Source organism: Prionailurus viverrinus, chromosome D3 (genome assembly GCF_022837055.1).
Source record: "Prionailurus viverrinus isolate Anna chromosome D3, UM_Priviv_1.0, whole genome shotgun sequence".
NCBI classification, from domain to species: Eukaryota; Metazoa; Chordata; class Mammalia; order Carnivora; family Felidae; genus Prionailurus; species Prionailurus viverrinus.
Genome location: NC_062572.1, coordinates 41,785,788 through 41,810,135, shown reverse-complemented (window position 1 = coordinate 41,810,135; position 24,348 = coordinate 41,785,788). Strand labels below are relative to the sequence as shown.

Sequence of the window (24,348 nt, the reverse complement as noted above, 5' to 3'; positions counted from 1 at the left end):
AAACGTTGAAAAAAAAAATAAAAATAAAAATCTTAAAAAAGGGACAGAGAGAGGGAGGGAGAAAGAGTATAATGTAGCAAGTGAACATTTTTATCCTTTGCAACCTGGGTCTTAATGCAATCAAGTTTGCGAATTACTGCCCCAGACTCATCTTGTTTGCCACTCATTCCAACAAAGAGATTAGAATCATTAGGGTAAAATTCTGTCCCCAAACTTGAATTGAAAAATTTTAAGTAGGCTCCCTGCCCAGCATGGAGCCCAACATGGGGCTTGAACTCACAACCCTGAGATCAAGACCTGAGCTGAGATCAACAGTCAGATGCTGCCACCCAGGTGCCCCTTTTAAATTGAGATTTGACTGGGATTTTGTTAAATCCGACATTTTATAATACTGAGCTTTCTCATTCAGGAAGATGGTGGTTTCATTCACTTACTCAGATTATTATTTTGCTCTGAGTACATTTTGGAATTTTCTTCATAGAGTCTAGTATGTTTTACATAAAGAATTTTATAAGTTTTTTTTTTCATACTATAAAAAGAGACTTTTCTCTCCATCACAGTTTAGCTGTTTATAGATGATATACAAGAAAGTTACTATCCTACTAAAAATTTGTCCTTTATAGTTGCCATAATAAAAATAACAATAAGAAGTGATAAAATTATAGTAGCACTGAACAGCTGCCAGATGGCAGGCACTATATTCTGTGTTTACATGTATTTTCCTGTTGAATCTTCACAGTAATCCTCTAGTTATTTATCACTGTTATCCTAATTTATAAATGAAAAAACTGAAGTTCAGTGAGATGAAGTAACATGCCTAAGGTCACACAGTTCATTCCTGAGCACTCACTAATTCCCTTAGGTTTTCTAGATACACAATCATATCGTTTATACAAAATGAGATTTGTCTACTCCTTTCTGAGGGTTATGTCTCCTATGTTTGTTTCATGCTTCACTGAATTGGTCATAATTATATAGTAAAATATTAAATAGTTATCATCTCTTAAATGTTCCCGAACCCTCATACCTTCGGTGGACATGAGTATATGATGCTTAGTCAGTTGCAGTAATGATAACAATAATCCCTAACGCTTATTGTGCAGCTAGACAGTCTGAGTCTAGAATTGATGCTCTCAACCACACTACTAATTCAGGAACTACTCTCACTTGTTCTAGCATGTTCCATGCCACTCTAACATGATCCTCATGCTTCAAACCTTCTCCTCTCCCCTCTCCCCTAAGTTTCCTGGCTTTGTAGCTAAGCTTCATCTCCAAGTCTAGCCCCAGTTGGACTAGTGGTCCTGTTTACCATGGATTTTATTTGGTTCTTCCTCGTGATACTGCTTGTAGTGGTCTCTTGGCTCTATCAATGAAATTAAATAAAGAGGTGGCCCATCTCTGTGTCTTCTTTAGGCCTCAACACCCATTCTATGTAGGCCCACAATTTCCTTTTACCAACATACACCATTGAAGTCTCTCCCAACTTCCCTTTAAAATATCTTTGAAAACAACAACAAAAAAAGAGGAATTGCTAATTAAAAACTCACCATACCTAATGTCAGAAAGGCCAAAGAGAAGTGATACTCTTCTAACTACACTTCCATATTCTTTCTAAAGGGAAATTTGACAGTGCATGTAAAAAACAAAAAAAAAATCATAGAATTTTCCATATTCCTTGACTGAGAAATCTCACTTGTTGGAATTTATCCCAAGTCATCATGGATGAACACAAGTATATTTCTACAAAAGTCTTTATTTCAATATTATTTAAGATGGCTAAAAATTTATAGAATCTAGATGTCTAATGATGAATGTTTTGTTAAATAAATTATACTACATCGAGAGGAATATTTCATAACATGGAGAAGTTCATGATATACACTGTCAGGTGCAAAAAAGTATATCACAATTCAACATATGGAGTAAAATCCCATTTTTGTTGTATATAGATATATTCATTTCCCTATAACTATGTGACTATAAATATCGATTGTCTATATATTTATGTTATCACTTTAGAAATCACCACAGCAAACAGAAATATACACCCCCAAATATTCAATTTTGTAATAATTGTGTCTGTGTAATTATGAAGAAGTGGAAATGTGTATTTCTTCTTTTCACTCAAAGGTTTCTTTTTTTTACATTTTAATTTTCAGTATATATTTGTTTACTGGTTTCTGAATTTTCTACAATTGATATACATTACATTTGGAATAGGAAAAAAAGTTATTCTTAAAACCATTTGTTAATTAGGTTATAAGCAAAGAGACACAAACTATAGGGCTCAAATAAGATGGAAGAGTTTTTAAATCTCCCCAAACTGTCTCAAGGTGAAAGGTCCAGTGTTATGATGAAGCTGTATTCCACAGTTATTTAGGGAGACAGATTGCTTTCACCTCGTGCTGCTATTATCTGGGTTAATATCCTTTCCATTTGGTAGAAGCTGGCTAACCTCCATATCCCTATTCTAGCCCACAGGAGAGTCCAGAACAAGTACATTTGTCTCTAAGGAGATGACCAGGAAGTTGCACACTTCATTTCCATTCTCTATGGGCTTCATCCTGGTCACACACCACACCAGTCTATGATCAAGGCAGGCTGTGATCTGTATCTGCCAGCCATAGATACATGTTTAGCTAAAATTGAGGGTGAAGGAATTATTACTAAAACTCAGAAGGAATCAATTAATAGATGCTCCCTCAGATGTTATAAAGCTACAATAGTTGAAATACTGTAATACTGTGGTACAAGAATAATGGAGTAGACTGGGTATACCAAAAGCAGGCTCAAATTCATATAAGATTTAAGCATATAAAAAAAGGTAGCTTTTCAAGTTAGGATGGTTGACAGAATGAATTATTCAGTCAGTGATGTTGAGAACTGGATAACCATTTGGAAAACAACAAAATTAGATTAAATAACAAAATGTATTCCAGATGTCTTAAATACTTAAAGTGCTATAGGGAAATATTGATGAAAATGGTGACCAGATTGTAACTTCTGCTTTAGTTGGTTCCCCATTCCACAGATCTCTGGGCCTTATTGAGTTTAATTATCTCTTCATTGACCTTTGGCAACCAGAACTGCCATATACCAGATGTAGAGGGCCATGGTTGTGTTAGATCAGAAGAGTGCTTTCTATTTTGTTTTTTTGTTGGTTTGTTTATATCATTTCTATGATCCTTTTTTCTTTGTGTTGATCTTATGTGTTGCTAAACACAATGCATAAGACTAGTAATCCACCTGAGACTACCCTAAACATGCATCTGATTGTATGTGCTGCATATAAAAAGTAGTTTCCAACTCAACAACAATAAACTCGATTAAAAAAATGGGTGAATGACCTGAATAGACATTTCTCTAACGATGATATGCAAATGGCCAACAAACATATGAAAAGATGCTTAATATCACTAATCATTAGAGAGTGCAGGGGGACCTGGCTGGCTCATTCAGTACAGCATGTGACTCTTAATCTCAGGGACCTGATTTTAAGCCCCACATGGGCATAGAGCCTACCTAAAAAAGAGAAAACAAATGGAAATCAAAATCACAGTGAGAGATACCACATCATGTCATGTTCTACCCACTGATAGGAGGATGGCTACTATTAAACATTAAAAAAACAGAACATTAAAGTATTGGTAAGGATGTGGAGAGATTGGAACCCTTGTACACTGTCAGTGGTAATGCAGCTGCTATGGGAAAAAGTGTGGCTGTTCCACAAAAAATTAATAAAAGTAGAACTACCATATGATCTAGCAGTCCCATTTCTGGGACACATATGTTTTGATTCCATTTATATGAGGTATCTACAGTAGACAAATTCATAGAAACAGGAAGCAGAATGGTGGTTACCAGGGGTTGGGGGAAGAGGGAAATGGAGAGCTGTTTAATGGGTATAAAGTTTCAGTTTTCCAACATGAAAAGAGGCCTGGAGATTGATGGCCCAACAATGTTAGTATACAGAACACCACTGAAGTGTACATTTAAAATGGTTAAGACAGTACATTTTGTATTATATGTTTTTGACTATAATTAAATTATAATTAAATTATATGTTTTGACTATATGTTTTTGACTATAATTTTGACTAAATTAAACATATATTATATGTTTTTGACTATAATATAAAAAAATTAATCTTGGGGCAGGCACCTGGGTGGCTCAGTCAGTTAAGCATCCAACTTCGGCTCAGGTCATGATCTCATAGCCTGTGACTTCAAGCCCCATGTCGGGCTCGGTACTGACAGCTTGGAGCCTGGAGCCTGCTTCAGATTCTGTGTCTCCCTCTCTCTCTGTCCCTTCCCCACTTGCACCCTGTCACTCTCTCTCTCTCAAAAATAAATAAACATTAAAAACTCTTTAATAAAAAAATTAATCTTGGGGTGCCTGGGTGGCTCAGTCAGTTAAGCATCTGACTCTTGATTTTGGCTCAGGTCACAATCTCACGATTTGTGAGATGGAGCCCCGTGTTGGGCTTCACCCTGACAGTGCTCTGCACAGCTTGGGATTCTCTTGGGAGCCTGCCTGGGATTCTCTCTGTTCCTCTGTCTCTGCCCCTCCCCCCACTCATGCTTGCTCTCTCTCTCTCTCTCTCTCTCTCTCTCTCCAAAATAAGTAAATAAACTTTAAAAAAATAAATAAAAATCTCATCACAGAGTTTGTGGTTTCAGATTGCAAGAATCAGAAATAGAGATTTCTGGGGCACCTGGGTGGCTCAGTTGGTTAAGCACCTGACTTTGGCTTAGGTCACGATCTCATGGTTCATGAGTTCGAGCCCTGCATTGGGCTCTGTGCTGACAGCCTCAGAGCCTGGAGCCTGGTTCAGATTCTGTGTCTCACACTCTCTCTCTCTGCCCTTTCCCACTCATGCTCTGTTTCTCCCTCTCTAAATTAAATAATAATAAAAAAAACATTAAAAAAATAAAAAAGAAAAGAAAGAAATAGAGATTTCTTATAACCAAGCTGTTCAGTATGGTAGCCTCTAGCCACATGTGGCCATGGAGCACTTAAAATGACATTCCTACTTGAGATGTGCTATTAGTTAATAATATACACTGAAGGGGTCCTAGGCTAGCTTAGTTGGAGGAGCATGTGACTCTTGATCTCAGGGTTGTGAGTTTAAGCCCCATGTTGGGTGTAGAGATTGCTTAAAAATGAAATCTTAAAATCATCATCATCATAACCCATACCGAGGTTCAAAGAATTAGTGAAAAAAAAATTAAATAAAATTAAATAATGATTTTTATATTGGTTATATGCTGAATAGTAATGTTTTAGATATATTAGGCTAAGTAAAAATATATTATTAAAATTAATTTTACCTGTTTCTTTTTACTTTTTTTTTTTTTTTAATGTAGCTACTAGATTTCACAGAGATTCTGAAATTATCAGACCAGGAATTTAAAATAACTATGAATAATATGTCAAGAGGTCTCATACAGAAGGGAGACAACTTAAGAACAGATAAGAGCAGAGAGATGGAAACTCAAAGAAAGAATCAAAACAAAATATTAGAAATCAAAACCACTGCGGCAGAAATGAAGAATGAAGAATGCCTTTGATGGGCTCATCAATAGACTACACACGAAAAAAGAAATCAGTGAACTTGAAGATATGTGAATGGAAACTTCCCAGACTGAAAAGCAAAGAGAAGAAAAGAATCAAAAAGATGTAACAGGATATCCAAGTATTATGGGACAATTACAAAAGGTATCACATATAGTGATTGCAGTACCCAAAGGAAGGAAAAAACAGAAGTAAGACTTAAACTATTCAAACTGCAGAAAATTTGAGACAGGGAGCAAATCTTTTTTTATTAAAAAAAATTTTTTTTAATGTTTATTTTTGGGAGAGAGAGAGAGACACAGCATGAGCGGGGGAGGGGCAGAGAGAGAGGGAGACGCAGAATCGGAACCAGGCTCCAGGCTCTGAGCTGTCAGCACAGAGCCTGACGTGGGGCTCCAACTCACGAACTGCGAGATCATGACCTGAACTGAAGTCAGACGCTCAACTGACTGAGCCACCCAGGCGCCCCAACCCCTAAAATAGTCTTTTTAAGAACTATAATTGATACACTATGAGAGGAGAGAAAAACTGAATCATATAAAATGCTCAATTAAAATCAGAGAAGGCTGTGATGCCTGGCTGGCTCAGTCAGTGGAGCATACTAGACTCTTGATCTCAGGGTCATGAGCTAGAGTCTTACGTTGGGTGTAGACACCAAAAAACCAAACCAAAACAAAGAACCAAACCCCACCCCTGCCCCCACATGAAAATAAAGAACAAGAGAACAATGAATAAAAAACAGTTATACCGGGGCGCCTGGGTGGCGCAGTCGGTTAAGCGTCCGACTTCAGCCAGGTCACGATCTCGCGGTCCGTGAGTTTGAGCCCCGCGTCAGGCTCTGGGCTGATGGCTCAGAGCCTGGAGCCTGTTTCCCATTCTGTGTCTCCCTCTCGCTCTGCCCCTCCCCCGTTCATGCTCTGTCTCTCTCTGTCCCAAAAATAAATAAACGTTGAAGAAAAAAAAAAAAAACCAGTTATAAATATGGCATATATTAATTCAACTATATCAATAATCACTTTAGGGGTGCCTGGGTGGCTCAGTTGGTTAAGTGTCTGACTTCAGCTCAGGTCATGATCTCATGGTTCATGAGTTCGAGCCGTGTGTCAGGCTCTGTACTGATAGCTTGGAGCCTGAGGCTGCTTTGGATTCTGTATCTCCCTCTCTCTCTGCCCGTCCCTGCTCACACTCTCTCTCTGTCTCAAAAATAAATAAAACATTATTTAAAAAAAAATAATAATCACTTTAAATGTGAATGATCTAAAAATACCAATTAAAAGAGAGACTGTCAGAGTGGATAAAGTAACAAGACCTAGCAATATGTTGTCTATAAGATTAAATATAAAGACAGATTAAAAGTGAAGAGATGGAGAAAGATATACCATGTTAAACCCTCCCAAAAGAAAGCAGCAGTAGCTATATTAATTTCAGACAAATTATGTCCTGCAATATCTTGGAAGGCAGTGCTCATGCCAGTCAGGCTCACAGCTCGAGGAGAAGTGTTTGAGGAAGGTCAGAATGTTTATGTATGTTGACTGCTTTCTCTGTCTTTCACTAAGTCCTATGAGAGGGATGAGTCCAGGCAAGAGGTAGGTTTGAAAGCAGAGTGAAATGGAATACATTTCTAAGGAGGGAGGTTTGGTGAAACCTTTCTCATGTGCTCTTTACCAGTCAACAGGAGCCAGCCAGATTAATAAAGTTTGGTTGCTTCCCAATCTAAGCCAGTTGCTTCACATAGCATCAGGTTATCCATCATATTTTGAGTGCGGGTGTGAGCCATGTGTGTAAAAGAGGAGACTCTTCGGGCTTTCCAGACATGATGTGTGGTTGTGGTTACTTGACCATGGAGTTGAATGGAAGGAAATATACCAGAAATGTATTAAGAATCCACAAGACTGGCCCTCAAGAACTAGTAATTCTTCAACCCCTAAAGCAATCCCCAGGGCTCCCACAACTGAACCTACACAAGAGCATTACCCTTCAATACCACTTCAGATGTGGCTATGAAGCATGATTGATGGAAGAACCTTTCAAAGGCAAAGCTGAAGGCCACAGTGGGCAATAAAGAAGGAGATTGTCTGGCAGAGCTCGAGTCTAATGGAGAAACATACTTAATTGCCAGTGCAGGGAGCCTTTCGCCTTAGCAAGCATTACACCATTGCCGTTCAATGATTGCTGTTTCCTTCCCTTTCTTTGTTTTTCCAAAAGAAGATTCTTATGATCCCATTCCTAATTCATCACTCTTTTTGGTGAGTGGAGGTGGGGAGGACACATAATCTGTTTTTCAGAAGATGCTCACATGAAACAGTCCCAGAGAGTCCTGATGGGGGAATGCATGTCACAGAGATCCTAGATTTTGAACTGAATGCAGTGGCCAGATGGAAATTTGGGTTGTTTCACTTGAACAGGGGACAAGTGTGTTTTGTATGTAGGAAGAAGGCTGAGTGTGTGTAATTGGGTTATCGTGGGTGGGTTGTGGCTGAGACTGTATGCATTTTCCCCTCTCCCTCTAGCAATAGAATTATCAAATTTTAGATTAGCATATGGTCATTCCGTCAAAGGCTATATTTCTCAACCTCCTTAGCATAGCTGGGTTTGAACATGTAACTTGCATCTAGTTAATGGGATGTGACAAGAATTCATATATACCATATATTTTTAAGCTATTAAAAGAAATAGGCATGGCTCCCTTATTCCTTTCTCTCTTGCCAGTGGCTGAAAAGTAGCAAGAGCTGAAGTAGGCATTGTAGGTTACAAGAGAGCAGCCACGGTGGAATAACAAAATAGAAGGGGTGTGACCCTCAGCACCTCACAGTTGCCGTATTAGCCCTGGAGTGCTTATGTTCAAACTGATAAAGAGAGAAATGCATCTCTTTCATGTTTATTTGGGTCTTTGTTAGAGCAAATAAAGCTTACAACCTAATTAATGCAAGCTTCTGATCAACTATCATATCTCATTGCATTGTAACTCTTTTCCTTAATTGTGATTCTTTTTATTATAAGTAGCCAATCAGCAACAATATCAGGGAATAATAATGTGTAGCAAGTTTCTACTATAATCCAATCTCTACTATAATCTACTTGGAATCCAAGTTCAACCAGCCCTTGCAGGATCTAAAATGGGAATTAGAGAAGATATCAGGAAATGAGGTTATTCTCATCTCTGCTTCTACAGACCAGTTTTCTCTGCTTTGGTTGGTATATGACCCAATGTGATTGAGTTGGCCCCAACTTTACATCATTTCCTAACAGAGACAGAATGGGACCTCTGTTCTAATTCCAGAGTTTCCAGAATAGGGAATCTGGCCCAGCTTTGACTAGGGTCTACTTAATCCAATCATCCCATAGGCTGGTATTTGAAAAGAAATTTCTTAGAAAAGGTTGGTGTCAGCTTCAGGGATAGCCTATGGGTTTAATATATCATTAATTTATGTGTCTGTCTTCTGCATTATAGTTTGTTGTGAGGTTGGGAAGAAACAGGAACTCCTATTCATTGCTGGTAGAAATGCAAATTGGTATTTGCATTGTGAACTGGAATTTGGCAATATCCAACAAAACAGACACGTATTTATTTTTGACACAGCAATTGCACATCCAAGAAGTTGTCTTCAGCATACATCTTCAGTAACATGAAAACAAATATGCATGAGATTGTTCATTGCAAAATTATTTGTAATTACACCCTAAATGTCCAAACATAAGAAAATAATGGAAGTATGGTACACCTATACAATGGAGTGCTCTGGAACTGTTAAAAAAAAAAATAGTAAGGTTGATATCTATAAACTGATAGTGAGTGATTTCCAGAACCTATTCTTTTTTTTTTTTTTTTTGATGTTTATTTATTTATTTTGAGAGAGAGCTTGTGTGAGCAGGGGAAGGGCAGAGAGAGAGAGAGAGAGGGAGAGAGAATCCCAAACAGGCTCCATGCTGTCAGCACAGAGCCTGATGTGGGGATGTGGGGCTCGATCCCACGAACCGTGAGATCATGACATGAGTGAGTCAGACACCTAACCGACTGAGCCACCCAGGCACCCCTAAAGTGATTATTGATATAGTTGAATTAATATATGCCATATTTATAACTGTTTTTCATTCATCACTATTGTGTTTAGAGTAGTATCAGAGGACATGAACAATATTTGAAAACACTGTTAAAAATAACTCTTCCCGGGGCGCCTGGGTGGCACAGTCGGTTAAGCGTCCGACTTCAGCCAGGTCACGATCTTGCGGTCCGTGAGTTCGAGCCCCGCATCGGGCTCTGGGCTGATGGCTCGGAGCCTGGGGCCTGTTTCCGATTCTGTGTCTCCCTCTCTCTCTGCCCCTCCCCCGTTCATGCTGTGTCTCTCTCTGTCTCAAAAATAAATAAACGTTAAAAAAATAATAATAATAACTCTTCCCTTTTCCAACAACAGATCTGTTTGAGGCTAGGTTTTCTTTATATGCTTCTACCTAAACAATATACTGCAAGAGATCACTTAAAGAAGCAGAGAATCCAGCTGTATTCTATTAAGCCAGTGATTAAAGAGATTTGCAAAAAAATATAAAACAATGCCATCTTCTATTTTTTTATTTGAGAAAGTGGCATCATTTTTCACAAAAATATGATATATTTACATTTTAGGAGCTTATTACTGTTAATTTTAGTTGAACTAGTAAATGTTTTTACAGTTTCTCAATTTTAACTTCTAATGCAGTAAATATAATGGATATCACCCACATAAACAAAAGCTCTTTGTTTCTTCAATAATTTGTTTCTTCAGAGACCCTGAGGCTAAAAAGTTTGAAAATTGCTGATCTGTAGTGTACTATCTATTGTATAATAAAGAAATATACATATATCTAATTATTTTTTGCAAAAAGAAACACAGGAAAGACTAGAAACCAATAATCTGGGTTAACCTAGTGGGGTTACCTACATGGTAGGAGGAACCTGCAGGACTGACCCTTCTCTAGGTAAACTTTTCACTTAGTATTGATTTTGGAACCATGCTAATGTTTCATATACAAAAAAAAAAAAATGATGATAAAGTCAAAAGAATGTGGGGCAACCATAAAATAGAATATGAATTTCAAAAATAAACCTAAATGTATTTCAAAAGAATAACAGTCATGTTAAAGAGGGTTGAATAGAGAACTAACTCAAACTTTTGAATGCAGTATTTTGACCTTATACCCTCAGACTAAAATAGATAAATAAATAAATAAATAAAATTGAATTATAATATTAGGTTTGGGGGTGCCTGGATGGCATCGGACTCTTGATTTTGGCTCAGGTCATAATCTCAGTTTGTGAGATAGAGCCCTATGTTGGGCTCTGTGCTGACAGAGCCTGCTTGGGATTCTCTCTCTCCCTCTCTCTCTGTCCCTGCCCTGCTTGTGCTCTCTCTCTCTCTCTCTCTCCCCCAAAATGGATGAATGAACTTAAAAAAGAAATAATAGTAGGTTTGTTCTTCACAGAGGTGTGGCTGATGTATTCCAGAATTGAACATGTGCTAATTGCCTTGAGAGCAAGGGGATACAGTTTTCTCCCTGTCAGAGAAGAGCATAAAACTGTGAATACCAGGAGGACTGAAATGAGTCCTGTGGTGTTGGATTGAAATTGAAGGTATCAGTATGAATTCATGGTTTTCTGTATGTGGATATGGGTGTGTATATGTATGGGTGTGTGTGTGAGTGTGGATGTGTGCATGCACATCTCTGTGTGCATTCTATCTCTGCCTCCTCTCATAGGTCTTAAAAGTAATGACACTCCAGTAGTTCTAAGCACACTTAGAGCCCAGGTCTTGGTTTCTAAATACTTTCTCTACTGAAAATAACTAGCATTTCTCGGAGAAATGATTGATTCCAGGGCCAGGTCACTGAAAATCAATATGGGTCCCATACCAGAAAACAAGAAAGTCCTAAAAAAAAGACAGTGTCAAGTCAAAAGGATAAGGGAGTCAGTTTGAGGAGCTCCCACTGGCCAAATAGGAGACAATCTGATCATCAAAATAAGTAACAGTGATCAGTTATAACCCACCGAATAGAAGGATTCCACAAATCTATATTGATATAAATAAACAAGCAAGCAAAAAAAATGGGGAAAGGAAAAGCTCTTAGTAGAATGCCAACAATAGTAGAATGCCAACAAATAAATGTAAAAGAAATTATGGTGTGAGAATTGATAAATATGACAGTAATATTTGATTCAAGCTAGAATCATAATGGATTAGACACCACCTTAACCAAATAATTAAAGCTAACATTACAAGTCAGCATTGAAATCAAGTGCCACCTAATATGATGTACTGAGCAGGACATAATGTCACTTTTTGTGATACATCTGTCAAAAATGCCCAGGCTCAACTATCCACAATAACCAAAGTATGGAGAGAGTCTAAATGTCCATTGACTGACAAATGGATAAAGAAGATGTGGTAAATATATACAATGGAATATAACTCTGCAATCAAAGAGAATGAAATCTTGCCATTTGTAACAACATGGATGGAACTAGAGTGTATTAGGCTAAGTGAAATAAGTCAGTCAGAGAAAGACAGACACATGATTTCACTCGCATGGAATTTAAGAAATACAACAGATGAACATATGGGAAGAGAAGGACAAATAAGATAAAAAGAGAGAGGCAGACAAACCGTAAGAGACTCTTAAATACAGAGAACAAACTGAGGGGTGTTGGGTAGGGGGATGGGCTAAATGGGTGAGGGGCATTAAGGAGGGCACTTGTTGGGATGAACACTGGGTGTTATATGTAAGTGATGAGTCAGTAGATTCTATTACTGAGATCATTAGTACACTATATGTTAACTAACTTGGATTTAAATAAATTTTTTTAAATGCCCAGCCTCAATTTAATTATGAGGAAACATAAGAAAATGCCAAAGTGAGTGTGCTGCTGGAAAATAAGAGGCTTTTACTCTTCAAAAATGCCAAGGTCATGAATGACAAAGACAGTCTGTTCCAGATGAATGGAGACTGAAGAGATATACTGACTATATAACATGTGTGATTCTAGATTGGGTCTTAAGTCTAGAAATTTTTGCTTTCTTATGAAAAACATTTTTTGCAACTAGCAAAATATGAATTTGGTCCATATTTTAGGTAATAGCATTGTATCAATGTTGGTTTCCTAATGTTATAACTGTATTCTGTAAGAGGAAGTCCTTGTTCTTAGGAAATACACACCGAAGTATTTTGTGCTCAAGGGGTAACATATCTGCAACCTATTCTCAACTCATTCAAGGAAAATGGATATATATGTGGGAAATGATTGTGTATGTGTGAACAATGAACCAAATCTAAAGAATCTGGGTGGTGAAGAGTATATGAGAGTGTTTTGTACTATTCTTTTTTAAAAATTAAAAAAAAATTGTTTATTTATTTTTCAGAGAGAGAGAGAGAGAGAGAGAGAGAGAGAGCAGGGAAGGGGCAGAAAGAGAGGGAGACACAGAATCCGAAGCAGGTTCCAGCCTCTGAGCTGTCAGCACAGAGCCCGAAGCAGGGCTCGAACTCAAAAACCACGAGATCATGACCTGAGCTGAAGTCAGATGCTTAACCAACTGAGCCACCCAGGCGCCCCTGCTTTGTATTATTCTTATTACTTTTTTTTTTTTTGATAAGGCTGAAAGGATATTAAAATAAAAAAATCACAAAACAAAAGTAAATGAGAAAATAATGAAATTCAGACACATGTTCTAACACGGGTGGACCTTAAAGACATTATACTAAGTGGACTAAGCCAGACTCAAAAGCACAAATACTATATGATTGACTTATACCCTCATATAAGTAGTAAAGTAGTAAAGTCATACAGATAGAAAGTGGAATAGAGGTTGCTAGGGGCTGGGGAGGGGGCAAATGGGGGTTAGTGTTCAGTGGGTATGGACTTTCAGCTTAGTATCAAGGAAAATGTTCTGTGCTGGTTGCAACACTGTGAATGTACTTAATGCCGCTGAATTGTACACTTAAAAAATGCTTAAAATGGTCATTTTTACATTATGTGCATTTTACCACACATACAAAAAAAGGGAATGAGGGTTGACAGCCCCAGATTTATATTTTAACCCCACAACACCAGCGCTCCTTCCCCAGAACTGATTACAAACTGCAGGTTCATTCAACAAAACATTTAAGGAACAGCCTCCTTCCGGACCAGGGATCTCGTAACATCTTGCCAATCACAGTAAGAAACAGCCTATTTAAATAATAGTTACGAGCTGGCTCAGGAAGTAATCTCAGTCACTACAGTAATGAGCCAACAGCCTGCTTACCGCCATCCCAAGGATGGTGACCCTGAGAAATCAAGCATCTTGCAAGCCTTTCCCTGTTGCACCCTTTGACCTCTGCAGTGTGAACAGGAAAATTAAAGCAAAGTAAAATAGCCAACTTAGGCAGTCTGAATTCTGGCACCAGCCTGGCCTGAAGTAGGCTCGTGTTCTCATCTAGGTTACTCATTTTTTTTTTTTTTATAGTATAAACAATGGTAAAGTGTCTTCTATGCTTTAAGTGTTTATAGTAACACTGTACAGCATCAAATATCAAGGCACAATAAATCTTGTCTTATTTTTTAGAAACTTCAAGTGCCAAGTGAAAAAATCATTTCCCCTTTCACAGCCACAGTGTAATGTCAGGCCTTCAATTTTTTAAAAGCCTAATAACCAGACTCTTTGCCTCTGATTCATTCTGGAGACAACTGTGAACTTCGTCTTCCAGAAGTGTTGCCAAAAGGTCTTCATTTCCTACAGAATGAGGCCCCGTACCCCCCCCTCAGTCTAGCAGTTTGACCTCAATATACCTTTCAAAGCTTACCTTCCACGAACCTGCTTTCTGTATCTGCCAAATTAGACCACTGAACCTTAGAATAAATCCCCCGAAGAGTGCACCCATTTGTAAGACTTCAGACATACATTGGTAAGCTGTTCTCTCACCAGCTTTGAACAAAAGGCCTCCTTTTCCTCAAATCCTTGCCAATCCTACTTTCTTCCACTTTTGAAATTCACTTCACTACTCCTCTTTTCTCCTCCTTTGAACTCCCAAGCACATTATCTATTGTTCTTCACTTGCTTAGCTTTCATATCAACCAGCTTAACACTTTACACATAGTGAGCAATCAAGAATATTTGCCATTTTTTGCCAATGTTTGCCAAGTGACGAATACCACTATTTCAGTTTCCATGCAGAACCTCTCATTGTACCTAGAACCTGATACCGAGGTCTTTAACTTAAAAAATAACACCTACTGGTTTTTATGATGATAAAAGTAAGTCCAAGCTCACTGCAGTAAACTGCAAGAGAGAGGGCGGCATAATCTCACAGCGTGGGTATAGGCATTATTTACATTTAGGGTGACAAACAGACTTGATATAACAAATGAAGCTGAATCCTAAAAGTACCCAATTTTATTTTTGATTTGTTTCTATGCCATTGGGATAATGTCTGGAGTGGATGGTTAGAGTGTAGCTCTAACGGCCCCGAGGTAAAAGAAAATAAATCTTCAATTTTATTAATGTGGAAGAGAGAGTACAAACTCCTGAATGTCCCCCAATCCTTCTAGGCTTTGTTTCTCAAGAGCAATCTGTAGCTGGGATGACTGCTCTGTGTGATTGGAGGTGGGGTGGCGGGGGGAGGCTTCTATCCTACAACTCATGGGCTAATACATGAGGAATGAATGTCAACTTCCCCTGCCAAGATTGTAAGTTTTTTTCCTAGCTTAGACCACATGTTACCAGATAAAGATTCCTTAACAATAACTTCGTGAAATTTTCTTTACCCAACTTGAAGTCTAACAAACTAAATTCGCGTGATTTTTTTTTTCCTGGCTTAGAGGGTGAGTTTTGTTGGTTTTTGTTTTTTTGTGTGTGTGTGTGTGTGTGTGGTTTTTTTTGCATTTTTCATGCAAGTTACAATTTACAAAATAAGATACGTATTTTGGGAGGTGCAAGAGGGAGAAATGGGAAAAACAAATGTACGTTTAAGTTCTGTCAGAAAGGAAATTTTCCTAAACAATATCATTAGTATGAAAAAACGGGGGCTTTATTTTGTGAATTGGATTTCCAAAGCTACACAGAAGGGCTTGTATCTCAGACTGGGGGTTGGGGGGGGGGGGTGTCTCAAGAATTCTTGGAGGCTCCGCAAAATGTCAACAGAAGGCAAAGCGCACTGGTTACGGAATAATTAATCCATTTGAAAAATGCACTTTGCAATGCGACAAATAAGAAGCGACCAGTGACTGATGATGTAGAAGTTTGTGTAGGATTTTTCTATACTCCTTCCCATAAAGAAGCTGGTAGATGAACATAGGACTTTATTAGATGAAAATAAAGTGAACCTAATTCATGAAATCTGGAACATTTTTTGAAATGGTTGCTTTGTTTAATTTTTAAAACTAAATGGGATTCTTGCAAAGTACAAAATATTTAGAACAAATCACAGATTGCTGGTTTCCAATGAGGGATAATGTGTCCAAGAATGGTGAGAGAGAGAGAGAGAGAGACAGGCAGACAGACAGACAGAGACAGAGAGATAGAAAGAGAAGGAAGGGAGGGAGGAAGAAAGTAAAAACAGCTCAGCTATCTGAAATACTACTGTTTTCAAATCTAATGGTCAGAATGTTATGTTTCTACATTGTGGAATAAGGCCCATGTGTGTTTTCATGTTACCATCTGGCTGTCCTGGCTGAAAACACCTCCACACTAGATGTATCAAAGCTTTCTAGACTTTACTCCCCCATCTCCCTATTCTTGTCACACACACACACACACACACACACACACACACACACACACAGTACCCAAAGAGGAAATAATTGGCCCTAAAATCATTTGTAGACATTAATTTTTTAAAGTAATTCATTTCTTTAGGGTCAGTAAATAAAACAGTATTTCTAGAGGACATGTTGCCTGAACCAAAAAAAGTCAGGACACACAGTCTGACTGTTCAAATAGGAGAAATGGAAATAAGTATTTGAGGGTAGGACTGTCCAAAAAAGAAAATTTACCTCAGTTATTGGTCTAAAAGAGGCTAGTAGAGCTAAAAGCCTTAAAATACTATCTATGGATAAAACGTAATTGTTCTCCCTGGCAAGAAGAGAACGTTTAACCATAGGAACAGAAATAGCTAGAAAGGAAAATACAATAGGGCATAATTCTGGGACTTCTTAGTCCCATTAGTAAACAAACCATTTAAACTAGGGAATAAGGAGTTGCCAGCCAGAACATTAACTGTAAGAGCTTATCCAGAGATGATATGATGTCTGGTATTTGCTTCAAAATAATACAGGAGAGAAGGGAGTATGTGAGGACACAGATGAAGCAAGAGTGTGGCCTTGGGTTGATAATTGTTGCATCTAGGTGATGGGTATGTGGGGATTCTTTACACTGGGATCTCCATATGAGACATATTTCAATTTTCCATAATAGAAAGTAAAAAAAGCAAAACAACGACATTCTAGGCATGACAAAGTCTTTGTTTCTGAGGTCACCTGGCTATTTTTCAGGTCTTTTAAAAATTTTTATTCAGGACTAGTAGACACATGTGTGCACTGTTACCAAGCACAAGCAGAAGGGAAGAGAAAAATAGGGACTGAGTTTTTTTTTAATGTTTATTTTTGAGAGAGAGAGAGAAAAAGCATGAGTGGGGGGAGGGGCAGAGAGCGAGAGACAGACAGACAGACACAATCCAAATCAGGCTCCAGGCTCTGAGCTGTCAGCACAGAGCCCGACACGGGGCTCAAACTCTGACCCACAAGATCATGACCTAAGCCTAAGTTAGAAGCTCAACCGACTGAGGCACCCAGGCGCCCCCAAATAGGGAATGATTTATACATTTCTTTCACCCTGGAAGAGGAGCCCTGCTAATCTACTCTGTAAATGTGTTGTTGAGGCAGCTTCCAAAACGGGTTGGAAAAATAAAATATATCTAAGTTTAAAAAATAAAGTATATCTAAGTAGCGTGGACATGAATATGTTTTCCTGCCTTTTAAGGTAATATGGAAGAATTGTTTTCGCTTTTTCATGACATCCTGTGGAGGCCTGCTGAAACACTTCAGGAGATAACAGATTGTTCCCTTTTACAAATATGCCAGTAGAAGAGAAAGCCTTTACTTAAACGTTCCATGCCTTTCAGGGGATATGCCGACTCTATTCGTACACCGATAGCATGTATTAATTTGGTTTGTGGAAAAGCATCTTGCCCTGTTTTTACATTTACATTACATGCTGTAATGCTTGGCCAAATTTTCTGTAAAAATTACCTGCATCAGGATTAATCTTTCTAATTTTGCAGATTTGGTCATCCAGTTCAACAATGTAAATGGTTTGACAGCCTTTGTTATTATGTCCTGTAAAAGGCAATGAATAATGAGCTCCCAGGGTGTCACTGGGGGTTATTCACACTTGCTAATGATTAACCACCCATGGCTCCTGGACCAAAGAGCCAGACTTAAAGGCCCCAAATACAACTTCAGTCTGCTACTTTAGATCCCTGCTTATTTCTATACAGGATCTTCAAAAATCCCCTCTACCTCAAACCAGAACAAAACCTAAATGTCCAATATAGGAGGATTGGTACATAAATGATTTCTACAGTTACAATGGACTATTATTTAGTCATTAAAAATGATGATGGTAGACCTGCCTTGCAAGGAATGTTAAAAGAAGTTCTTAAGAGAAAAAGAAAGTACAGGTGAGAAATGCAGACATACATAAAGAAAGGAAGAGTGCTGAAGGAGTAAGTGAAGGTAAAATAAAATGATGTAGGCCTTCTGCACCAGTCAATGATTGGATGCTTGCCTCTCTAACTCAATCTTACCTCTCTCTCTCTCTTCTCAGGCTTGTACAAAAAAAGCACAAGATGAAAAAAAGTAATAGCCCCCTTATGATGCATAATATTCCCTTCCCTTTCTTCCTCCAAAAGTAGCCGTTGTGAATACTTTCTTAATATTTGAGTTTCATTCCAAAATATATAGGCATGAAATACTTTATACAAAAGGAATAATTGTTTTGTATTGCTAAAAAAAAAAAAAACCCCTTATCAATATATTTTATTAATCTTTCCATATCAATTCAATCTAATTTACTTCACTGTTGTAATGACTTCCACATAAAATTTTCTTCTTTTTTTTTGGAATACCTTTTTCTGATGAACTGCCTATCTACAGACTTTGCCCAACTTTTTAAAAACAGGGTTCTTGGGGCACCTGGGTGGCTCACTCAGTTAAACGTCTGACTTTGGCTCGGGTCATGATCTCACAGTTCGTGGGTTCAAGCCCCGCATCGGGCTCTGTACTGATAGCTTGGAGCTTGGAGCCCGGAGCCCGGAGCCCGGAGCCCGGAGTGCAGAGCCTGCTTTTGATTCTGTGTCTCCCTCTCTCTCTGCCCCTCCCCTGTTTGCACTGTATCTCTCAAATAAATAAACGTTAAAAAAATAAAAAATAAAAGAAAATCAGGGTTCTTTCTTCTTTCCTACAGTTTGTATGAGTTCTTCATAAATTAGGTAAATTGGTCATATGCTTGACATGAGCTGCAAGCATTGTTTCCCATTTTCTTTGTTTTTGGAAAATGTATGGAATTTTTCCTGAAACTTAAGTTTATTTATGTTTATATCTTTTATTGTTTCTTGATTTTACAGCCTGACTAAAAAGGCCTCTCTCACTCCGAGATCATATTTATGTCTTCTTCTAGAACAGGTTGTGTCAACCTGGGCACTGTGGGCAGGGGAGTTTTTGCTGTGGTCTGTCCTAGGCGGGGAGGGTGCCTAGCAGCATCCCTGGCCTCTTTCCACTGGATGCCAGTAGCATCCCCTGCTCTCTGGTTGTGCTCACCAAAAATGTTTCCAGACACTGTCAAATGTCCCCTGGGAGGAAAAATTGCCACCCACACTATGCCTGGAGAACCACTGTTCTAGAACATGTGTAGGTGCCTTTTTAATTACTGTAACATTTTAATCTTTGATTCCGGTGAATTTTATTTTTGTTAAAGAAGGTGAGATGGAAGATTCAACTTTATTTTTTTTTATTTTTATTTTTTTGATTCAGCTTTATTTCTAACTGACGGTAGTCAGTTGCCCTCATTCAATTTATCCCTGATCTGAAAAGACCCCTTTGCCGAAATCTAAATCTCTGTATATGTTCTAATTTGTCTCATGATTCTTTATTTTCTTTTTTTTTATTCTCAGTACAAAACTTTTACATTTTAATTATTATGAACTTCTAAACATACTTTAGGGGCGCCTGGGTGGCTCAGTGGGTTAAGCGTCCGACTCCTGGTTTCGGCTGAGGTCAAGATCTCACCGTTTGTGAGTTCAAGCCCCATGTCCGGCTCTGCACTCATGGTGCAGAGCCTGCTTGGGATTCTCTTTCTCTCCCTCTCTCTCTGACCCTCCCCAGCTTGTGCTGTCTCTGTTTCTCTCAAAATAAATAAACTTTAAAAATACATACATACATACATACATACATACATAAATAAATAAAATACTTTATTTGGAGGGGCTTCCATCTCTATTTTTCTCTTTCAGCATTTCCCTGGCTATTGTAAGCTGTTTATTTTTGTTTTTTTTATTTTATTAAATTTTTTTTTTAACATTTAATCATTTTTTGAGAGACAGAGAGAGACAGAGCATGAGTGGGGCAGGGACAGAGACAGAGGGAGACACAGAATCTGAGGCAGTCTCCAGGCTCTGAGCTGTCAGCACAGAGCCCGACGCGGGCTCGAACTCACGAACTGTGAGATCATGACCTGAGCCTAAGTCGAACCCTTAACCGACTAAGGCACCCAGGCGCCCCATGAGCCATTTTATTTTGATGAAGTGTGGCAGTTTTTAAAAATCCTCTTGGTATTTTAATGGAAATTGCTTTAAATTTAAAGATTGATTTGGGGAAAATAAACATCTTTATACCTTCACTATTGAATCTTGCTAGAAAGAATAAATTATATCTTTTATTTTACTGAAGGCTTCCTTTATGTCCCTCAGTAGGGTTTTAAAGTTTCCTTCATAAAACTTGCACATATTTCTTGTTAAATTTATTCCTAGATATTTCATCATTTTATTGCTATTATAAATGGGTCCTCCACAGTGTTGGGAAGAAGTAATGGTGATAAAATGGAAACACGTGAATAGATTAACCCTTTTGATGGAAAAGGGAGAAAGGGAATATGTTAAAAACAGATATGATATTCCTGAACTCCTATTCTTACTGCATAAATATGGTACTTATTCCAAACAACATATATATTTTTTAAAAACAGACATGCTGGGGCGCCTGGATGGCTCAGGTCACGATCTCATAGCTTGTGAGTTCGGGCCCCGCATCGGGCTCTGTGCTGGCAGCTTGGAGCCTGGAGCCTCCTTCAGATCCTGTGTCTCCCTCTCTCTCTGCCCCTCCCCCGTTCATGCTCTGTCTCTCTCTGTCTCAAAAATAAATAAACATTTAAAAAAAAAAAAAAAAACCAGACATGCTGCCTCCCTTCATTATTGTTTCACCTAACCTTGTTCCCTCAACATTAACTCACTCTTTTTAGATGAGCTTTAAAGCTAACCCCAAAACAGACTGCTTCTTAAAAAAGAAGAAAAAAGAACATAAAAATAACCAATACAATAGAATATTTGACACAAGTCATAAATAGGGAAAAAGAAGACATAAAAATGGCCAATAAATACACAAAAATGTGCTCACTTTCTCAAAGAAATGTAAACCTTATAAAAATTAGGTGCCATTTATTTGCCTAGGTGATTGACAAATATGAAATTGATTAATAATATGCAGTGTTAGTGAGGGCATAAAGAAAAGTTTTCTCACATCCCTTTGGTGGGATTTTAAATAGGGAAGATGATTTGGAGGGCTAATTTGGCAATATCTATGAAAATTTTGAATGCACATACCTTTGAGCCAGCCATACCACCTCCCAGGGACTCCTACAAAGGGACTCAAGCCCCAAAAGATCTGTACACAAGCTGACATTCTGCTGAGACACAGGAGTTTACAATCAGGAGGAGTTCCTTCGAATTGGATGATGCACATGTTCTCTCAATTGCTAAATATTTCAAATATAATTGGACTACCTTTTTATAGCTTTTATATTTCAAATATAATTTGACTAACCAGTCACAAATTAGAAATTATTTAAATACTCATCACTAAACAAATTGTTACATAAATGAAAAAAACATTGCAGAATATCATTATTGTTTGGATCATTGACCGGGGGTCAGAATGACAGGACAAATTATGTCATTTCCCCAGACTCCAACAACTTCCTCTGTCAGATGGGGTAATAACAAGGAATACGTCTTAAGATTGTTTTCAGTAATAAATAAGACTAAATAGGTGAAGTGCTTGCATATTCCCTGGCATGCTATATATAATAAATGATTGTATTCTTTTTATTAATGATTCTTACAGTCTCAATTTTTTTCTTTTTCCTTCCTTCCTTCCTTGAACTCACTACCCTGAGATCAGGAGTCACATGCTCTACTGACTGAGCCAGCCAGGTGCACCCCCTTAGAGCCTCATTTTCATGCATTATTTTGTTTAATAAATATTTATTGGGTACCTATGATGTGTGAAGCATTGTGCTCAGTGCATGAAGATTTAATAATAAGCATACAGTTTAGTAGGGGAATCAGAGGAAAATAAACAAGTTAATAGTCAAATAAGCAAAATAATTAAAAATTGTGGCTATGCAAGAAACAAAGAAACAGTTGAGCATAGATCTGTGGTGTGGTTCTCAACCGGCGGCAATCCCTGCCTCCTCCCTTCCTCCACACCATTTCCATCCCCTCTAGAGGACATCTGGCAATGTCTAGAGATGTTTTTATTTGTCACAACTTGGTGCGGAGGGTGTTACAGGCAAGTGTTGGTTAGCAGCCAGGGATGCTGCTTAACAATGCACAGGACAGCCCCCACAACAAAGAATTATCCAACCCCAAATATTAATAGGGCTGTGGTTGAGAAACCCTGAACTAGATGGTGGGGGTGGGGGGGAACCTAAATTCAGGTCAAGCGGTCACAGAAGACTTCTCTGAGGTGACATTTAAGCCAAATTTTGACTGGTGAAAAACAGCGAGACTTATGGCAGAGTGGAGTGGGCCCAGGCACAGCGGAGGGGACTTGAAAACAAAAAGTAACAGTGTGCGCACCACACATGTGTGCCTAGGGGAAGTGAAGGGGACAAGTAAGAGAGCTTTCATGTTTCACTTTGTATGGCTTTCTTACTGAATTTTTGAGAATAACTTTTTTTTTTTTTTAATTTAAAAATGGGGAAAGGGGAAGAAAAGTACAAAAAGCAGGCAGGTTGGAAGACAGCCGCTTGCAAAACTACAGATAGATTTCAGAGAAGAGGGGGATTTTAGAGCCACCCCCCCCACCACTACCCCCTCCCCACCCCCATTCAGGAGGCCCTGGTGTGTAATCTGTGGTTAGTCAGTCTCTGCTTTTCACCCCTCCAAAGAATGACAGAGATCACCTGATTTAAAGCCAAATAATCTATGTCCAACAGTTGGTTTTATACCTTTCAGTTCTGTTATATTGTTACTTGACTTTAAGGGGTAAAAAATAACCCACTTAGAGTTCACGTATTAAGCGAGATAATTTAAATAAGTGTTCTGGGGTACCTGGGTGGCTCAGCCGGTTGAGTGTCCCATTCTTGGTTTCGGTTCAGGTCATGATCTAGCAGTTCATGAGTTCGAGCCCCACATCAGGCTCTGTGCTGACAGTGCAGAGCCTGCTTGAGATTCTCTCTCTCCCTCTCTCTCTCTCTCTGTCCCTCCCCAGCTCGCTCTCTCTCTCTCAAAAAAATAAACTTAAAAAAAAAGTGTTTCATAAACTGGAAAGCACAATACAGATCCATGCTGTTGAGAATAAAGGGGGGGGGGGGAAGCTGTGTTCCACAAATAATCTTTTTGCTCTGCCCCCTTGATTCCAAACCCCCTGTAGGTAGTGAGCAATGAGGACTGGACTAGAGAGGGGAAAAGACTGAGAAAGGAAGTGCCCGGGAGAAAAGTGATAACAAACAAAAGTAGTAGCACAGTTTTACATTATTCATGTAACTGAGGCGAGGAGAGAAATCCTGATAGATAAAATCACCACAAGATGGTTGTAACCCAGGGCCTTGAAAAGACAATGGCCAACTTCTCCCTAAGCAGCCCAAGACCCTCTGACCTGAGATGTGAAAAGATGATTATAGCGTGGTGTTTGGAGCCCTGCAGTGTGCATACTTCATAAAAGTATCTGCTCCCCAGAGACTAGAAGCAAAAGGGGTCCAGCAACTGTGAGACGCCATTCTTGCTGGAGGGAAACTGTGCTCCATCAATGGCTGTTCAGTAGATGAATGAAGTAAATACTTCTCTGATAGCTTGATAGACCTCGTATGGATATAAAAATTAACTGCACACATTGACACACTTTCCTGGCTTATTTACCTTTCTAAGTTTCTGAGTTTTTGCCTTTGAAGGGTTTGCAGGCTGTGAAGAGTAACTTAACTTACACAACTCTGTCTTTTCTTGGCCTTGAGGCAGCTTCAAAAGATGACACCAAATGGAACTATGTGTGCCTGGAGGGAAAAAAATAAATAATGGTGAAAAATGTTTATCGGCAGCCTTCTCCAGCACGAAAGCACTTTCTCACTTTTACTCACATAATTTTCCAATTTAACATGAATATGAATTCAGCAAATAATAGGCAGCAAAAGCGAATCCATATCATTTCTTTTAGCACTGAAAGGAAACTCAAAAGTCATTGGAACAGTTTTATGGAGAGGCCCTGCCTGGGACATAAAGGGA

The 24,348-nt window shown here is 38.5% G+C and overlaps 1 long non-coding RNA gene across 2 annotated transcripts in view; it reads right to left on the bottom strand.

Moving 5' to 3' along the window:
- Positions 1–24,348, bottom strand: part of LOC125149162 (uncharacterized) — a 135,695-nt gene that overhangs the window by 110,716 nt on the left and 631 nt on the right. For both annotated transcript variants that reach the window (XR_007145826.1, XR_007145825.1), the window contains exon 2: positions 24,054–24,119. This is a non-coding gene — a long non-coding RNA (uncharacterized LOC125149162). The remainder of the gene's footprint in view (positions 1–24,053; positions 24,120–24,348) is intronic.